Here is a 20589-nt window from a genome sequence, read left to right as displayed (position 1 = left end):
TCCACATCGAAGTTCGGAAAAAAAAGCTTCAAATATTTGAACAAAATAATCGAATAAAACGATTGGCCAATGTTTATTACGAAGCATAGTTTCATAATAATACCAAAATGACGTCCTCGATTATCTGGCGGCATCCTCCTTCATCCAGCTAGCATATTAAACACGCCAGCTTTAGTAGCTAAAATGATCATTTTATGTTAGAACATTGTGATTACGATTAGCGTAATGCGGGAGCTTGTTGTTAGTCAAGCGTACTCGGCGTTAGGAGATGGCAATTTCCTTTCCCTTTCCGCAGAATTAGTCTTTTTCTTTCTCTCCCTCTCTCTCTCCCTCTCTCTCTCATGAGCTGCACGGTGTGTGCTCATGTTGTTGTAGTTGCTATAACTATTCTTCCTAATAAGATGATGATTTTGTAGCTGGCTTTACCAGCTACGGCAAATCAGGTGTCTTTGCTCTGTTTTAATGTCGTTGCTTTTCCTTCGTTTCATTGATGTCAGTGTTGACTGGCATCATCTAGGCCATACAAAGAGCCAGAATCTATCTCCTAGTTGTCCTAACCTCAGCTCGAGCGTTGTGCTTAGCTGTTTACGGGCTACACTCCGTCGTGTAACACGTCGAACACTATCGATCGAGCGGAATCACGCCCGTACACAATACGCTGTTGGACTGCCATACGATATCGGGAATAGTAGTGGTCATGAGCAGTCTGTGTTTATTGAAAGGATTGACTTACTCGTGGTTGTTCGTGTATTCACAAATGGACAGGAATCGGCAGAAAGAAACAAGATTATGTAGTCAGTGAGAGCGACATCTTGTTGAAGACAGAACATTCCATCAAGGGCAATCTGACCGCCTTAAGTTGCAAGCAAACGACGCCGGCCCGAAAATAACACGGTACTGTCGTTTCGTGGAACTATTTCGTGTCCTTGTGATTATTTGCACTAGCGTGTATGTCTTTATACACCGTTGCACTACGTCGATTATAGTTCAAATAATTGAACCATAACAATGCTGTATACAATTATCGGCTGGATCGTGGCAATTGTCGTTGTGACTGTGGCTGCTATTGCGTTGTTCAGGTTTCTATTGGCACCAAGATGTGTCCCCCAATCGTACGCACCCATAATGCAGAAAGTCTCTGATCAGAACTGTTACAAACAGGGTCAGCACGAAAAAATAGTGAACTCGGACATCACTAATACGGCTATTTTAAGCCACTCAGAAAAACCGAACAAGGTTAAGTATAACCGGTGCCAGCAAAATGGAATTACGACTAGGAATAGTCTGAATGAGCAAAACGACGGAAATCAAACAGAGACAAAATTAACGAGTGATATTTCGACTGCCTTACAAAATAATGATAAGTCAAATGATACTGCAAAAGAGGATAGTGAAACACAATTGGAACAACTGATGCAAAAGCCTGAGCTATCGAGTATCCAAACGAATCTTGATCGGCACAGTATGATTAGTGGTGTTGCGAACCCCAAACCCCAGAATCTGATGAGCACCTTAGAAGCAGACGTCAGCAACGGGTCTGCGGACGAGTCAAAACAGTAACAGACGGCGAGAATGATGTGAATATACGTCAGCCAATGACGATCGGACATATTTCGGAACTTGCAAGAAATCAAAGAGCCTCAAAGTAATAGACAGGAACTAGAAATGAAAGTTTCTATCAACAGCGACTCAACTCACGATACTCTTGAACGGTAGAAAAAGAAATCAGGTTTGGTAACAGTAGCTGGCGTTGAGATTTTCACGACTGAAACAAGTACGGACACTAAACCGGTATCACGCTAACTACTCAAGGGTAACAACAACAACAACAACAGCAGCAGCAGCAGCAGCAGCCAACATGCGATAATAATCAACGAAAGCCTTCGCCGGATACGACCCAAAGACAACAAGAGCAGACCTAAACGAATAACCAGAAGCAGGAAGATCATTACTTTACGGCCGCTAAGAAAAATGAAATTCTAAAAGATAACGCCATTTACTTGAAGAGCTAAACATAGGAGAACGGTAATCCAGATATAATGGCAAAGCGTCACACATTAATATTTTTTGAATGTCAAGAACAAGTTAGTTTTCCCAGACACGATTTAAAATGTGCTAACTCAGAACGCTCGCTGCAGGAAAATGGAAGTAAAGCACAGTGTTGCCAATAGGATTTCAACGAAACGAAGTTTTAAGCAGAGCAAATAGAGAGAAGTCAGTTTAGCTTTGAAGGTTTATTCGCCGCCGTCCTTCTACGCCGCTTACCAAAATGACGCTTGTTAGATATAGACCTAATATAGCTAAATGCTGATTCAATTGAATTTACGTGAGTGCATGTCCAGGTGATATCCAGAAATGAATGGAGTAAGTTTGACTCACTGCTTGTGCCAATGAGCGTCCAAAGAGCACCTCTTCGCCAAATTTGTTGACTACCTACAAACTACGTCGAAACTATGTTGTATTTAATCGACGAAGTTCTATGATAACTATTTCAATCTACATCCATAGATATAATTCTATAATTATTATTATTATTAAATTGCACGTATGTACATTATAAAAGTACCCTGAACAGGATTATAACAGTTGTTAGTTACCGACTGTTTGTTTGGAACGAGAAAACTGATGAACATATATCGTTATATTGTTCGTGCGTTTCTAAATTTGCTTACCTAGGGCTAGGCAACATAAAATCTAGCTAGGTAATGAAGCTGATAAAAATACGTTTGAAATTACGCTGTTTGTTGTTTTTAGTCAGAATCTCATGAGCACGCTCATCTTATCTGCAAGAAAATCTATAAGATTTCAAATAAAATCTTTTATATAATATGAAAAAGGTATCGCTGATTGCCATTCAGGGGGTTTATTGTATTTAGGCGGCGAATTTCATATGGAGGCAGCTTTTCGGTTTTTCTTTAGTTTTCCAGTTATAGCTACATGAATACTCTATTAGAAACATCTAATACGACTAAAATGTACAGAGTTACTTCGTATCAGCCGCTCTACTCACTTCGAATAATTGGAGGAGATATACGATTGAAAAGGAAGAATACGTTCTACTAAATGGAAACTTTTTGTATTATTATTTATTCGATACTTAATAACTTATTGTTAGTGTTGTTGTGTTATGTATCCCTGTCATCAATCACGACTTTCTCCCACTTGTCGGCCGCTCTATTTATTCATCCTCATTATAGATTTTCAGGTCTGAAGTTGAACTCGACCAGGCAAGTTATGGGACCTCGTCCACCGTGTCGAATGGGATGTCTGTCATTTGATTTGCCAGTAAGCGGAAAAAGTGTGGGTCCGTTAGCGTGAGATTCGAAAAAATTGAGATTCCAACAAAATCTTTTATTCAAGGTCCACGAAGACAGGTTTGACAATATTTGCTGTGTGTAGGGTGGGCTAATCGGATTTCATTTGTCGAGCATTTCCTTTCAAATAATCAGGTTGAGTCGATACGACTAAGCGAAATAAACGCGCAGATAGATATATTGCTTGGCTTGTAGGACATAATTCCCTTTCAGGCCCTTGCAATTCTACCAAACGCAAAGCATAACCATTTTTTACACAAACATAAGAAACTTAAAATGTTCGTAGGTGTGTAGCTTACCTTTTCGGTCAGTTCTCAAGTTGTTTACGGCAAGTGGTTTACAAATCAGATTTCGACGGTCGGTCAGAGCGGCAGGCGTCCTCTAAATCTCGGACACTATTTTTAAATTTAGCAAACTACTCTTGAGCACACTTTAGCGCTAACGTCGTTACCGCACACAAATCAGTCTCAACGACATGCATAATACTGAACGTATCGATAATTCAATTTTTTCGCACGGAGCATTCATAGGATCTCTTTCGTGTTGAAATTGCACTTGCAACACAACTTATACTGATAAATAGCAAGATGGCAGGGCACGAAAAGCATTTTGGTATATCGGCGACAAATGAGACGAACTGGTAACGAAAAGCTTTCATGAAAAAGCGAGACAACTTTATTCTCATTTCAATATAGATGTTTTATTATTAGATACGTCTAGTTTTTAGCAGATTGAAAGCGAAGAGCACTTATATTTTGCTCATAACTATTACTGTAGAATTTCTCTACTGCGCGTTGACGTTGATACTGACTTATTCATCATTTTAAATGAATGTAATAATTTATCTCACCGCTTTTAAACCCTTTCCGGTTCTCTGAGTGGCTCCTTGTATCCCTACTTTTGTTCACATTTACATGATGTTCACAGTGTAAAGAACTGATTTCCGATTAATTTGCAGTACTGCTAAATTTAACTAGCTCGAATTGGCTAGCTCGAAAATGAGTGTTTTTGCCTTTGGGTGAACGATATAAGAATCATTCAATATTACAGTAAGTTTTGCTTTGCAATTATGCAGTTACAGTTATCGTAGGAGGGTATTGATCACGAAAAGTTGTTGCGTTCTGTTAACTGCGTACGGTTGTAAAAAAAAAAAAAGAGTACCGCTGCTTTTGAATAAAGACGCGTAGAAAATAGCTTATTTCTAATTCCTTTGGACAAAAATTGGACATGACTGGTTTGTTTAGTTTAGTTAAGTTTTGCCATTGTCTCTGTTGCAGATCGTTCTCTCTATGATATAGATCTAGCGTCAACAGCTCTTAAGGGATCCAATTGTCCTGCGTCTTGTAGTTAGTGGGTCTTGACCAACTTCTGTCTTTAAGTTTATTACTTTTATTACTATATCTAATTAAAAGTGCCTCTGGTTTACAATCAAAGGTCTACTTTCTTATAAATCTATTCCCAAGTTAAAGTGAAGTTGACAAAACCGACTTACAAACTAGTTTGGCGTTGTAACTAACTTTGACTCTGATAATGCTTAGGCGGAATTAATTGGTAACGATTGACGGGATAATACGTAATTATAAAATACGTGTGAACGAACCATTTGCCGCTGGGAAGTGACAGATAATACTAATACTGATCGTAGTTCTGAGCGTACAGCTATTTCGCACAGCATGTTACATATTAGGTAACGTATCTATCTTGAATATTTCCTATGCTTTGACTAATTGATTCACCGATGTGACTTGGTCTGCTCGTATTATTTTAATAGCGTGCTGCTTTCATTTTGTTATTGCGTGCCACATACATTCGCCTCACACGTCCATTAAATCCGTAAATTGAATCTACCCCTATATACATGGGTTCTCGGGTTAGTGCTGAGTGAACCCAAAGTCTCAGTTTAGCCAAATTTGTAATAATAAATAATTTCTATCATTTCTTAGTTGTTTTTTTTCCGTCTAACAGGATCGTTCGTCATTCTCGTTGGTGAATATGTGGATTCGAAGGTATCTGGTTAACACAACACGAAAGAAGACGCTATCTTAGTTTTCTGTCGTAAGCCAGCATGTAACCCAGCTGCGTATCCATGTGCTCTACTTCTCCCCTTGTCGGTAAAAGAGCAAACTATCAGCCATCCATTCTTTCTGCAACCTCCATTGTACTGCCGCTCACAGAACACTGGCTAGTTAATGCGCTTCCACTTTTATAGTGAGGGTAGTATTTTTAATAGCGGGAATGAGGATTGGCGAACTTGCAAAATGACCTTTCAGTCTCAGAGCACCACAACACCTAAAACCTGCCACTCTGCTTTGCTTTGCCTTGCCTTGAAAACCCTAGCCCGATATGCCTCAATATGCCCTCTCGAAAGAGCGATAAATGTTTACTCTTTGCTGAGTGCGCCCCCGGAAGCGGATGTCGCACTTTTTCGGGGGCGGAGCGGCGGTGAAGGTGTATACTCTTCTAACTCGGTGTACAAATTTCGCAGTTCTTTCATCGCTAGCGAGGGGCACTCTAAATTCGAGCTCATACAACAGTGCTCATATAGCCATAAATTGTTCGAACCACTTCCCGTTGCTCTTGTAGCGACAAAAGGAGTACTCCAGCAAGCTGCCCTCTTCTGGGGCAAAGCGTTCGTATAGCATTTTCCTAAAGCTTTTCGACACTGGCTGATGATGCGTCGTTTTCCGGACCAGAAGATATAGACTCGAATACCTAAGTACGTACGCAGTGATAACGTGTGCCGGCTTACGAGAGAAGAACGGTAAAATACGACGTCCAATTTTAGTCTGTTGACTGGAGATTTGCAAACCCGCCATTGGAAAATAATGGGAATCGGCTCTACTGAGCAAAGGGCACCACCGGGAGCACACGATGGTCGAGTATTACTTCGAAGGGTGGATGTGCTTCGAGTCAACGGGTCTGTTGTGTAGATCTATTACCGCAGATTGATGCGGGTTGCTCCCGATAGCGTTTGGCTGTAACCCACTAGTCGGTGGTGGAGATAACGGAGTCGACCCAGGAAGCAAGAGATGACGACGAGGCCTGGGCAACGTAACGCAAAATCAATCCACCTAAGCGCTAAAAATACTGATTAGGATAAGCGAGACCGATGCAAGCATTATGATGTAAATTTATGAATAAATACAATATGCAACTACACAAGATCAGAATGAATCGCTATGAAGCGTCGGCTCCTGCCAGTTGACGACGAACCTAAAGCAATCGGCTTTAATATATAACATCATATGTGATGCTAATGTAGTGTCGTCCGAGTACTTCGCAGAAGATTTCGAAATATTATTTTGAATTTGTACATCGACAGTAATATGCGATGGACTTTTCATCCTGAACAGAACAATGCTTGTTGCGCGTGTTAATTTTTCAAACTCGTAAGCTTCGAGATCTGTGTTGCAGCATAAAGAAGAAGGGACATTTTTAAAGTTATTCCGTATAATTTGGCTATGCATAGAAGCATAGAGACGTACAAATTTTTTAATCACACACTCTACGAATTATGGTTACGTGCATATTAACGCTATCATCGTTCGACCCTATTGTTCGATTTCACTGTAGCTGGGTAAGCCTTACCTTAAAGTGACCTTAACATACCGACATCTGCATTTAAGTGAAAGCTGAAATAGAATCCAACTACAACTTACGCTATCAGAATGCAAATTGTCAAGCTAAAACACGGGCACCGGTATGGCAGATCACCATGCCGACGTCCCTTTGCAGGATCATGATAGAATAGTTGTCATAAAGGCACTTCTGTATTGAGCCGTAACCATGGAAGAAAAATAACGTATAACCCAGAATTGATCCTCTCAACCTTTAGAAGAACCTTATTAAAGAGAACCTCGGGATATTGGCAGAGAAGTCGGCCATAGCTTACAAGTTTCATCGATCGGTACTTAAAACTGAGGTGACAATCCTAGGAGCTCGCCCATTCATCCCTGGTAATATTTAATGTCTCTCTTTATTTAGATATACTTCCGAAATGTATTTGACGATTAACACAAAGATCGGTTCTGAGTAAGTTCAAGTAGTCCACATTCTTCCGCTTTGAAGACCAAGACTGCTAGCATTTTACTCAAATTAATTATCAGCCCATTTATTAATGAGCATAACAATTGCGTTGCAGTCTTCGCGAGCGCTACTCTGTAAGTGAATGGCAAGCGTATTCATTTTCTCTTGCGCTTACAATAAATTGTTCCGTTCTATAGAGGCTGTGTTTTTCAAACCCACAAATCGAGCGGTTAGTCGCTGTCATTGACAAACATCTGGTCACTGCGCATGAGAGCTGCAAACAGATTCTTGATACAGGGACTATCCTTTAACATTGAAACAACACGCGCACAACTTCTCCCTTAGCCAAGAACGCAGATTTAAGCAGAATGGAAACAAGGGCTTGTGTTTTTGTTGCATACGATACGCAATCAGGCAACACTTTGCTAGCGGTAAATCACTTGAGAAACAAGCCAAGTGTTATGCTTAAAAATCCTTAAATCAAGCGCGAAGTACACCCGTCTATTAAAATAAGGTTAGAGCTATAGGTTAAAGAGGCTCATTTGTATCCAAGCTACCTATTAGGACCTGAATAGTGAGTTCGACATAACTACAATTCGAATAAAAACAATTATGTTTCCTGCGTATAGGTTATGTGGATATTTTATAGAGTAGATTCTTCGGGCTCGGTGTTACGCTCGGTTATTCGGAGAAGTATAGATGATCTCTAAATCGATCAAAGCATAACAAGCTCTGATCTCCAAATGGTAAAGGATTAGTTTTGTAGTACTAATACTTCTTCGTCGCCATCATTCGAGAGTGCCCGCTGGCTGGGATAAAAAAAGCTTGCTATTTAACGTTAAGGCCTAAAACGGACTGCAAAATCAAGCTGTGCAGGTAAATTGTGATTTACCGTGCCTACGTTGTACTGTTTACTGTTTACGTACAAAAATATGCCGTCATCACGACTGGACGCTTTAATACTGCGTTCATCAAGGCAAGTTGGTCCAAATCGATTCAAGTTTTCAGGATAATCTTTATGATACCTTTGTGAGTCATAGTCTTTCGCATTGTGAGGGTAACTGCAATAGAATTATACAAAACACTTCTGGGTCAGATCAACCCCATCAGTGAGGTAGAATATGAACCCGTAAACCGAAATCTCACCGGCAAAAAATACTACGAAGACAGTCATTTTGGGCAGTTTATGTAAGTGAAAAGGCTACGTTCCGACAGTAGTTTCTCGCAACGAGCGGAACAGGAAAAGCAAAGGAATGTTGCTCATGTTTTAGCGATACCGTCTGAACCAGGTCAAAATAGTTGTGCGCCTGTAAAGGCATTTGTTACGATGGATGAAAAAAAAAGTAAACAAAGCTACACGCCGAACTGCAGCGAAGAAAACAGGATACATTTAGTTGTGTAAGTTCGTTCTATCTGTTAGCAAAAATGTACAAGCTGTTTCAATTTTATAGTGATCGCAGTTTGAAGAAGGGAACGGTAATATAGGCCAACAAACGGGTTGTTCAGGTATGGAATACGCATTCATTCAAGAGGGCTGGTTGAAGCTGCCGGTTTAAAATCAATAATGGACTGAACTCTTTCTATAATTAGTTGATACGAAGTTCTATAACCCCAACTAAAAAACGCATCGTGTATTAAGTTCGAATCCGGGCATAGACAGACTTTGTCCCGTAACCTGAGCCAGCGTTCTGAAGCGATGCTTAATGTAAGTTCCGAGCGTAAAGCTCGAAAGATTTATTTATTGAATAAGATGTCTTCTAGGTCGAGCTGTTTAAGTAATGAGACTCATTTCGTTATGACAACCAAATTATGTAGGGGTCTAAAAGTGATTCTTAATGCTTTGGCCACATAAAATAGCTTGTGGTTTTTGATATAGTTTGCTAAAGCAACGGCAAAACGTTGGTAATTCTGCTAGGATTAAGTAACCCTGTCGGCGCGATATCTATATCTTTACTATTGTTTTGGTCACTCGTATCCTGATCCTAGTTCGTATCTATCTATACAAAGATGTAAAATACACACTTAGCTAATATAAACAGGTATAAGTCCATACCGGAGAACAGATATTTGTTGCCATGCAGATAGCGGAACATAATGACAACCTGAGGACAGATACCAGCTTTACCACCTGAAGATATTACGAATGCACGATGCGAGATTTGTTGCCTGTTTTTTATTGATATCTGTGATGTATGCTTTTGTACATTTCTGCTGTACTGGCTTCAGTTACTTAGCGAAAAGCTTTAGCTCTGACGACAACCGAGTTATCCAATTTTCGACAAATATTCAGTCCTTATAAGCAAAATGTCTTTATGTTGCACCCGACCGCAATTGGAAGCCGTGGCCCGTTATCGATAAACAAAGTAAAAAAGAGTGCGATTGGAAAGATAGAATATCGAGATGACAATCACAGGTGTTCTTTAAAAAAAGAATAATATATTTAAAAAAACAGTTTGTCTTTCTTTACCATGGTCAGACTGAATAAAATGAATGGGGTTTACGTATCTAAATCGCTCGTTGAAGTAGCATTAGACATAAATCTACATAATTAACGCATTAATGTGTCGTTAGTCTGTGTGGTTCGGTCGCGTACTGATCTTGTGATATATGCAAAACTTTGCCATCCTTATTGTTTCCAGTGTTATTAAGCAGATTATTAAACAGAACTCTGTGCACACTTTAACAAATTTTTTTTGCAGTCTTTTCGGTGAATATAATTTTATGTTGCAATATCTATTTAAGTTATAACCCGCAGAGTGAGTGCATGACTTGCTTATTGATTATAATTGGAATAAAAAAATTATATTGGCTAGTATTTAAAAAAAAAAAGCCTTTTCTCAAAATAACAACCCAAATTTTAATGATGCATTCGTACTTATAAAAATGTTACAAATAAATTCAAATTACAAATTAAATTACAAATAAATTCAGCTATTATATACTACTGACATGGTGCTGTTGAAATATGGTGATTGCTTACATCGACAGGGTCCATCATAGACTTGATATATACGTGAAATAAACTTTTTTACATATAATGCAGTTATACATGTATATGGTAATTGTGTGATATAAAAAATCGATAGCTCATAGGGCCAGGTGTTCAAAGTGTTATCAAAAACGTGCTACTACTAAAGTGAGAGGGGCCGAGCGGATCTTGAGGCGAACATATCTACCCAATAGTCCTAGTACTGACGCATGTCAGTACGCAAAGCAGACATCGCAGCATCCACGGGCCTGAAACTTTGAATGTCAGTGTGTGAAACCGTTAAGAAGAAGCTTGCGAAACTTAGCAATCGATTGTATTACAGTGAATTTATTGGATTCTGTCCAAAAGAGGTGAAAGCGGTTAAGAGAAGAAACTTGCTACATAATTAGATATCTTAGTATTATCTAATTATTGCTTTCAATTTAAATATTAATTGATAAAATTGTATCAATGTTATGTGACGAGGTACACAAATTGGAGGCGGAATACTTGTGTTAAAAATACCTAGATATGTGTGTAAATTTCAGTCGTAGTTTAATATACTGTGAAATTGAACGTGCAGCGTTCAGGTAAAACGACATCAAAATAATAAAAAAAAAAAAACTAAATAGTTAAGGTGCTGCATAGATATGTGCGTCTAATGTGTGTAAGAAAGAGAAAAAGCTGATATCTTTAGATTGGATCTACTGCGGAATCTACAGAAAGTCGCGCTGATATTTTCTTTCTACATATGAGTTGTGATTCAACTATGAGTATTTAATGCACGGAATATGAGAACAATCAAGCATGTAGAGGATCCTTTATTCAAATTTTATAACTTTTTCGAGTTGTTGCTTTGTTATCGCAGATTACACAAAGGGCTATGCTTGCATTGAGCATCGTAACAGAAAATCACTTTCATATATTCAATGTTAAAAGAAGGCTTTTTGTTTGAACACTCATACTCAAGTCAGGTAATACTCATAATAAACCTTGTTGCTGCTATATGATGTATTCACATCGAGGGCCCTATAAGATAGCTATTAGTACACCCTATTTGCAATCGACGTGAAATAATAGGAATTACGTACAAAGTCATCGTTAAGTTTGAATATTTTCTACAAAAAATATATATTTTGATACGGAAATTAATAATGTTTGGTCTACCGCTGAATATAGTAAAGCCAAACATAAATATAACATTGAATAAAGCATGCACTTATTAATCACATATATAACGCTTTTAGCAGACGATGTTAGTGAATAATCGCAGTCAACACATTGAGATCGGACTTCAAAAATAGCGATTTATCAATGAAGCGGCTCTTTGAAAAAACATATACATAATGCTAATTTTAATTTTTCTGAAAGTTGAGCTTTTGAGTTTTGTGGTTTCCACTAAATTGTCTTACCGAATTACGGATGAAAGTTTACAGGATTTAAGTGCTAAGGATTTTAGATCTTAGCTAAATTTTACATTGCAACCATAGCAGATCTCGTTAGATCTTGGGTTTTGGCTTCTCCTTTGGAGCCATCCATTTCGATCTCTGGTTCAGTGACGTAAAGACGGCACCACTTCTCATCACCGATAACAGTTCTGTACAAAAAACGGTCATTGGGGCTTCTTGACATTCGATATCAGACGAGATGTTGCAATGTAACATGAACCGGTAATTCCTTGTTGGATTCAAAGAGTAGCTCCAAGTTTAGGTAGTTTATGAAGTCAAGCGGCAGGCATCACACTTGTAGGCGCAGTTCATCTTTTTAACCAATTCCCGAGTTGTTGGACGTCATCAGACTTAAACAGTTGGCCACAACGGGGGGCATCCCTTAGATCCTCATTACCGTCTTCAAATTTAGTGAACCATCTTTGAACAGTTTTTCATACGTAACATCGTACATGTGCGTAAGGAAAATGCTATCCCGAATCGTTTGGGCAACGTTTTGGCCTCGAGGAAATGAATAAGATAAAAAATATCGGAAATATGCTTTTTTCTACTAGAAATATTCACTTTGGAGCAATTTTTGAAGTTTGTATTTCACTCACGTGACAATACTGTTACAAGACGCTGATGGAGCAAGAAAAGCGTTTTCGATTTCAGTCTATTAAAGGTGAATACTAAGGAAGGGAAAGTAAAACTGAAAAAAGGCCATCAAAAAACCGCAGAAACTGTTTATCTAATATAGTATTATAGCATAACTTTGGAGGGTGATCTATTGCTACGCATCCCTTGTGGCATGCTCCAAAGGAAAATAATTTCGAAATAATCTGCTCAAGCGACAATTTAAAATTATATTAAAAAAATTCTGACCACGTAAAATGTTGGCTTCAATATCAAATAAATAGTTTTTTCATTTTGACTTTTACGAATTAGCCTAAATGAACGTATACTTCGTTGTTATTGCAAAACCTAAGAAAGTGAAGCTAGGGCCGCATTGTCGTAACTGAAAGGCTGTCGTCAACACATTTGTTTTAAACGAATACATACACATCAGCAATCTAACTGTCAAAACAGCTCTAAAAATGTAATTGAATAGAATATTTTGATTAAAAAGATTATACGCTTTGTACAAGGCGCGCCTTATAGTTTAGTTTAGGGGACGTCACAATGCATACTCTTCTGTGTTCGCAACAGTTTAAACAAATAATGAGTATAGTTAAGCTTTATCGACGAATATCAAAACTAAAAGCCATCCATTACCACGCTAATGTCTCAATAAGTTCCCTGGCTCACTAGAGAAATAAGTGATTCTAAAAGATACTAAATCATCGGCGTGCTTATTTTATATATATTTTTCGTCGACAACTGTTTAAAGGTTATAACCAAATACCCGTTTATTTATTATTGTTTGAATATCGCTCGTTATGTCTGTGCCTAAGATAGAGAAAGGGAAAACAAATTTAGACATGCTGTTACCTATAAGCTTTATGAAAGAAGGAGTATTTACAAAATTCTATGTAGGTTTGACTAATAAAACATTGATCTTACCTAAAAGACCTTACATTTGTCATAGATTACAGGTCCACGGGTCATAAAATATATCGTCAGTCAGGAGACCTGACGAAGTCTTTTTTTTTTAATTTGAATTCTGAATATTGAGTCAGAAAACGCTCTTTGCCTTCGATAAATCCATTGAACTTTGCAAAGGTCAGTTTTGGCAATGCCTGGCATGGCTCGTATTTGCTTATCAATGGAGCTCTTCAATATAAGGTAACCAACTAAACCCAAATAAAATAAAACATGTGCGAGGCGATCCGTTCACTTTTACGCTGTCACACTCACAGGTCACAGCTCTACTTGAAAACGAATAGAACTACATTTTTTATCTTGAACGCCGTGTACTTGTAGATTTATCAATAGAGTTGTTGTTAGTGCTATTCTTTAATTATTCTAGATCGCAAGGTTGTTTATAAATAAAGCGTTACGACAATATTTTAGAGCCAATCAAATGTGGCATAACATTAGCTGTAATGTACGACAGTACGCTCTGAATGACTTGCAATTATCAGTAGAGGACTCTAAATCTCCAGATACTTTTAAACATGCTCTTCATCTAAGCCTGTTATACGAAATGGCCACACCGCACTTGCGGCGACTGTCGAACGTGGTAAACGAGAATCCATACAAATGCCTTACGAAAGAGGTTAAACAGCAGCAAACGCGAAACCAAATCGATTGACACGCAATACCACTTCTGTAGTAGCACGATATAGACAATCGCAAATTTACTGCTTTACTTTCCAATATCGAAATGAGCATTGTCGCAATGGATAATGATTCCGTATCCCAGTTATTAAATCATGGCCAACGTATGGACAACGCTGCCGCTCAGTACTACCGGTGGCTGTGCAAAAATGGGTGAGACCTGATTGGTATACTGCCGATGATAGGAGCAGGTTCATTGGTCTGATCGCTATTGTGATGCTGCGGGGTATTATAAGTTTTTGGAAAGTTCCAATTTTGCCTTTGGACACCTTACAGTGTAAATTGTAAAACTGGATTATTAGTTGAAAATAACGCCACGTTCGCAGAATGTTATTCACGATCGTGAGTTGACTCGTAGGTATTGTCATTTTGTCATTTGTTCTGTCATAGCTTTGTACTTACATACAGATACTTAAAAGCGATACTTGGTGTTAGGTGTGTATAAGGAAGTACCAGCTGTGTATGATTAAAGCTAAAATCTTATTGAAAAAACCCCTCAAAGAAGGGGCCACGTGTAGTCGTCCCTATCGAAAATTTGCAAAACGGACATGCACAAACTGGATTCATGTGTGAACCGCTTATGAGAAAGAGACCAGAGTCAGGGGCCAAATAAGGATTAGTTTGTCAAACAAAGACAACAAAAGAGATATCATCATGCTTAGCGATAAAAGCTCGCACGATCATCAGAATTGGGCTAACTAGAGAAATATAAACACATCAAGCGAAGGAAATGTAGAAAATTAAGCAGAAATCCGCTAATTCTCAGACAATCTGTATCTTAAAGGTCAGACACTTTTCCAGTAAGCGAACACGCTACACAGCTTGTTAAGGGCTCACATGATGTTCACATGCCAACAGCTGCCGCACACAAGATTAAAGCACAGGTCTAAAAAAATTGGCAACAGTCGTCACAAGTCTTTGAGGAAGAGATCAGAATCAGAGACCAAAGGAAGTTAAGCCTGCTACATAAAAGTCAGCAGATCAGAACCCCAGAGCGGAACAGCATTTTCAATAAAGGCCCGCACCATTATCAAAACAGGGCTAATTTGAATCGTATATACATAGTAAGAGAAGCGCAGCAAAAATGCAATCCTCAGCTGGGCAAGGAAATACAAACTATCAGAAAATCCGTGTTTTCCAACCCAGACCATTTCGTACAACCCCACACAGCATGTTGGGATAGCACGATTGGTGAAGTCTGACTGGCCAGTGAAGACTGAATGACTAAATAGACCTCCTCAAATAACTAAATTCGACCAAGATAAGAACCAAATTTTCAGGATCAACTTCAAAGGAAAACTACTCAAATAAACAGTCATTTATGGGCATACATTTTCAGCTTCGAATTGGGGGCCTGCGGTACTCCAAAAGAATTATATCAACAAGTCAGCAAGCCGATTTGCCAAGAGCAATTAAGAATGAAAAAAACACGATGGCGGATACTGCAATCAAGTCATCTGATCGACGACAACAGTGTCGTGCAAAGCATGCACCCCAAAATATAAATCAACCACGTCAAGCCAACAACTATAAAGAAGCAGCCAAAAAGTGATCGTGCGGATACGATGAAATAAACTAAAAAAAACTGGCCATGAATTATCATCCCAAATGGAAATAAAACATATTCGCAGAATTAGTTTTTCCTCAATTCGTGAGATCCTAACCTACAACAAAAACAACGTACGGAATTTAATCGAACAAAATGCTGAAGGACTGCAGAAAAGTAACGACACAGAGCTAATTAAGGCTCTAGCTGTAATAGATGACGATGGTCACGATGATCTTAAACAGCAGAGAAAAGACAACCCACACAAACCCGAACACGCCGATCTCATTGAACTCGCAAAGAGCATTTTCGTCTAAAACTCAAGTAAAGAAAACAAGAGCGCTGAGAAATCTCAAGTACAACAGATTCAAATACTGCAGTCGAAAAATACGAAGGCCATAAACAAACCAATATTCTGCAGAATGCCGCAGGCACTAAACGTGTAGCGGCCAACAATAGTAGCTGCCTTCTCTCATAGAAGAAGAGGGCAAGAGCACCCGTGCAAGCGGCTAACAACAGGTAACAACCCAGAAAAATGATTACCTTCGTAGTGGCAATCCAACTAATGTTGACCCCTCTACCCAATATGTCATCTCACACATTATGTATTATACGTCGTCCGGTACTGTGCACTTCAACAGCAACTCGTTTTCAGGCAACCTATCTGTTTCCCCGTTGTTGGTAATTCTGACCTCGCGGTAATTCATTAACCTCTTTAATATGCATATTAAAAATCATACTGCTAAAGAATAAATCAATATCTCAAAAACACGTTGTCGTTTTTTGTTGCTACAATGACTCGATCCAATAATTTGAAAACATTTTTGTTATGAGGTTTCCAATTTAGAGTTTCACAATGTCATACTTCAATATTATTATGATTAGATATTATTTCGCTTAACCGATTTTCTTAGCGCTTTTGACATATATTAGAAATCACCTTCAAGCTGCTAGCTTTTATGGAGAATAACTTAATTAAGAACTGAAAGAACACGACTGAAGAAACGACCAGAAAAAGTGGCAGAACAAGCATGGATCTGTAAAAGAAAGCATGGCAGTTGACAACAGTAAATATTCTATTATTACACCACGTAGTGCGATCAATACACCATATTTTACGTGGCAATATGTCACTGAAAAAAAGAACATTTTTCAAATGGATACTCGTTGTCTGATTACACGCTTCGAAATGTAGGGTTCACGTATTTGATTGTTGTTGTTACAACGATGATGTTAACTTGCTGCTTGTTTAATTGAATAATGATTATTTCTAAGAGGCTAACTGTAAGTTGTAAAATAACTCACCACACACTGGTTCGGGTATAGCAACGGGCAGTCATCTAGCGTTTCACTGATGCGTGACCATAAAGTAAGGTGCCGTCGGTATGATAAATTGAATACACATATGACCAAGCTTATTTGAAGAATGAGTTTTGATCTCTGACGACAAATTTTCTAAGCTTTTCTGGCACAGGCGTCATTTGCTTGCAAAAATATGAAAACGATTATTTCGGCAACATCAGGTGCGTATCATATGATTCATATCACCTTGCTTATGCAAACTGTAACAGTTATGCCGAATGCTATTAGCTCATACTTTCGCTCAGCAAATATAAGGAAGATCTTTTATGCTTAGATGAACGTGTTCAGTTTGTATTTAGTTTAATCTATTTTCCAGTTGATGTGTTGGGCACAAAGTGGCTCTCAAAAATCCAGCCTTAGCATACTGACTTTTGACGCTTTGAACTATGTCTGTAATCATAAAGTTTATTGTGCAGTCGTCACTGATTCTCTAAGGGATAGTCTTTCTAATTTTCTCTGTTTTACCTTAAAATCATAAGCACGGTCATTCATAAATTAATCCATCAATGTTTTTGCTACTGGACACTCTTTTCTACATATTTTCACAGTAAACACTGATTTTCACAGATTGGCTCGGCTATGCGGTCCATGAGTCTGTTCAACTATGGCTGGGCGCCACTGTTTCTCTATGTTTATACAATGTGTTAGAACATTTGATAATGCTGACATGATACATTTTTTTTTCGTTAACCGAGGCCACCTACTTTCAAAAGAAGAGTTTTTGAATAACATCATTTTAATTAGTAAGATATTATTACCTGTTGCTGCATTTTATTATCTGCTGCATTTTGACACTAGCTGTCCCAAAGACGCCGTTTAGGTGCTCACTCACCCCAGCGTTACGTGTAGAGTTGCCTATGTATATCTGAGGATTGAAGTTAGACGTGGCCGAATGAATAGAAATGCTGTACGCATAGCAGGTTAGATTCCGACGCACCTACTTATAAAAGTAAATCAATTCTAGCTGGTTCAATTTTGAAAGTGAGTAATAGTTTGAAATAGAATAGAGAACCTTTACGTTTAATTGGTTGTAAGGTAAACGTTTACGTAACGCACAGTCTGATACAAAACGCTGATGTTATCAAATATGGAAATCGCATATTGGAAACGAAAGGCGCCATCTACAAAACTAATTCAATCAAGCGGCATTCAACTGAATAGCTTTCAAAATAAGATGCTGCTTGAAATGTTTAGCTCGGAAGTAGGTTAATTACTGACTATCACTGCAACTCTTGCGAATAGTGTAATTAAACAAATACGTCAAATTTTATTCGACAAAGACGACTAGTTTGGCAAATGTGGAAATTGTTTTTGTTATTGTATTGGCTTAAAATTTCTGCCTTGATTATATGTGCCATCCTCTAAAACAATAGACTTTTTAGATGCAAGCCGGAAAAAGCCAGTGTAATAATCGTCTGCTGTTATTTCCATCCATAAATGATAACACTTCTATTTCGCAATATGCCGAACCTTACTTGAATTTTCGCCAGCCCCGAAAATGGCAGTGGTCTCAAACCGTTCACCCGATTTCTACCAGGTCTGTTTTTCGTAGGTTGAGCGCCAGTGGCTCCTATTATCATTACTTTTGCTGCCCCAAAATAAACTGTAGGACTGAAGGCAGCTGTCCCGAATCCGCTTCAATCGAATTTGGTTTAGATCTAAGGTACAAGTCGGCTTTTACTCAAAAGTCAGCAGGTGCTGCAGGAAAATGTGTTTCACTTTATCCAAATGTGGCTGAAACTATTCTATTTTCGACAATCGAAAAGCACGCTGCACCTTCAGTAGGTTGGATCTGCCTTAGGCTTGGACCAGTATTCATCAATCTTGAAGTTTCTGTGACCCGTAAGGCCGCTTGTAGCTCTCACGGACATGTCTCATTTCCGATGCTAAGGCGACTCCTTTTAAAGTTATTAACAAACCGGAAAACCTTGTGCATCTCGCACTGAACTAACACGAGTTCCAGACACCAAAGTATTTAGTGATGCTCTTCATATAAACCTATCGTTGAAGGACACTCCAATATGTTCGTATTCGAGCAAAAAAAGAAAAACAACACGTGACCTTCTCTTATGTATTCTAATTTGGGAAACAGCTTTCTACAAAAATGGGCCAGTACTCTAGGATACTTTGGATGATATTCCCATCCTATAAAATATTTATTGAACACTGTTATACTTGAATATTGTCCGTACATAACATATGTAATCTGGAACTGTCATACGCATACCGCGTCATTCATGTCTACTTTCACTCGTTTCAGGGTACGAATCATTAGCAGACGCACTATGAAGCAAGCAATGCACTACCACATGGCGATTGTTTGTATGTGGTTAGTTCTATATTTCGCCCACTGTGGCGCCAGTGGACACGAATTCTATGGTTAATCTCGGCCATTCGTTACTTTCGCTGTCAGACGAATTCTAGGCAGGCAAGCAAGCATTTTTGGTAGGCCAAACTGACGTTGAAGGTTCCGAGCAAATAACACACAATTATTAGTAACAACCAAGCCAAACCTTTAATTCCACACGATGATTATTCGTAGTTGTTATAGCACAGCGACTAAGAAAAATAACCATTGTGCTAAACACTAACCTTAATTGTTTAGAAAATTTATTGTTACCTGGATTTAAGACATCTATGATCCTGAGAAAGAAGAACAGGCCCCAAACAAAGGGGCAAAAAGGAGGACCCTGACTTGGGGGCTCAGACACTATGTAGAGATTATTACCGTTTCGATATTTTTGATTATTATTCAACTAAAACCTTACTGGCAATAATAAGCAATTTTCTTAGGTAAAAGCTGAATCCACTGACTTCAAGCTTCACGCGATAGTGATCACTTTGTAACAACAGATAGGGAGACGTCACAGTTTTATCGGCGTTTCATATATTAATTTTCATAACGTTGCTCTTTCAACTGATGTAACAGCTATACAACAGTGATTAGTAAAGAGATGAAGCAACTGATGTAGATTTAGAATACAAAATAATTGGTTCAGCTTTTTGGCAAAGTTGGGTAATTTGAACATTCTGCAAACATAGCGTTCTAACATAATTTTCCCAAAAAAATACCTCGCTAAATCTTGCTCTATTGCTCCATATTGTATGCACTTAAACCAGTAAAGCCCCGAGAAAATAAAATAAATAGTTAACGCCTAGTGTTACAAATAAGGCTTGGCCTAATACGATGTTCTCATCATTATTCAGTCTATTCGTGAAATAACATAAACCAGTGTTTGTATGAGCTCATTAACTTGCTCTACTAAATACCCAACATTAAAATAGTTGCTGTTTCTGACTTCTTAATGATTTACCATCCTCGATTTGTAAAAGCGATAATGCTGCAGAAAAAAATAGCTCTTAATGAATCACACCGCTAACTCAGTTCAAAAGTTATTCTCTACAGGACAATAGATTTTACAATAGACATTTCTATTGTTATCAAAAAGAAAATAATTAGTTGTCTATCAGTTTTAATATAGGTTGCCCTGTACGATATACGTTTTATCTATGCATTACAATGAATACATTGAAACACTTTTTGAAATGTTGCTTTTCCACTTGACACATGTAAATGCATGACTAAATTGTCTGAAAAGTTTGCAAAAGGTGAAATTGCATAACAAATGCATTAACATCGGTAGGTTTCTGTACATGATTGTTATT

At 38.3% G+C, this 20589-nt stretch overlaps 1 long non-coding RNA gene across 1 annotated transcript; it reads right to left on the bottom strand.

Annotated features, from left to right (window-relative positions):
- Positions 1 to 33: 33 nt before the first annotated feature.
- On the bottom strand, positions 34 to 5215 carry LOC111263152 (uncharacterized). The gene is made up of 2 exons (XR_002682063.2): positions 3614 to 5215; positions 34 to 3267 (listed from the first exon to the last, which is right to left on the bottom strand). It is a non-coding gene; the product is annotated as an uncharacterized LOC111263152 (long non-coding RNA).
- Between the last annotated feature and the right edge of the window lie 15374 nt (positions 5216 to 20589).

The sequence above is a fragment of the Varroa jacobsoni genome, unplaced genomic scaffold (assembly GCF_002532875.2).
Source record: "Varroa jacobsoni isolate VJ856 unplaced genomic scaffold, vjacob_1.0 scaffold_738, whole genome shotgun sequence".
In the NCBI taxonomy this organism is placed as follows: domain Eukaryota; kingdom Metazoa; phylum Arthropoda; class Arachnida; order Mesostigmata; family Varroidae; genus Varroa; species Varroa jacobsoni.
The sequence above is the reverse complement of the archived record's forward strand: the minus strand, read 5'-3'. Positions and strand labels throughout refer to the sequence as shown.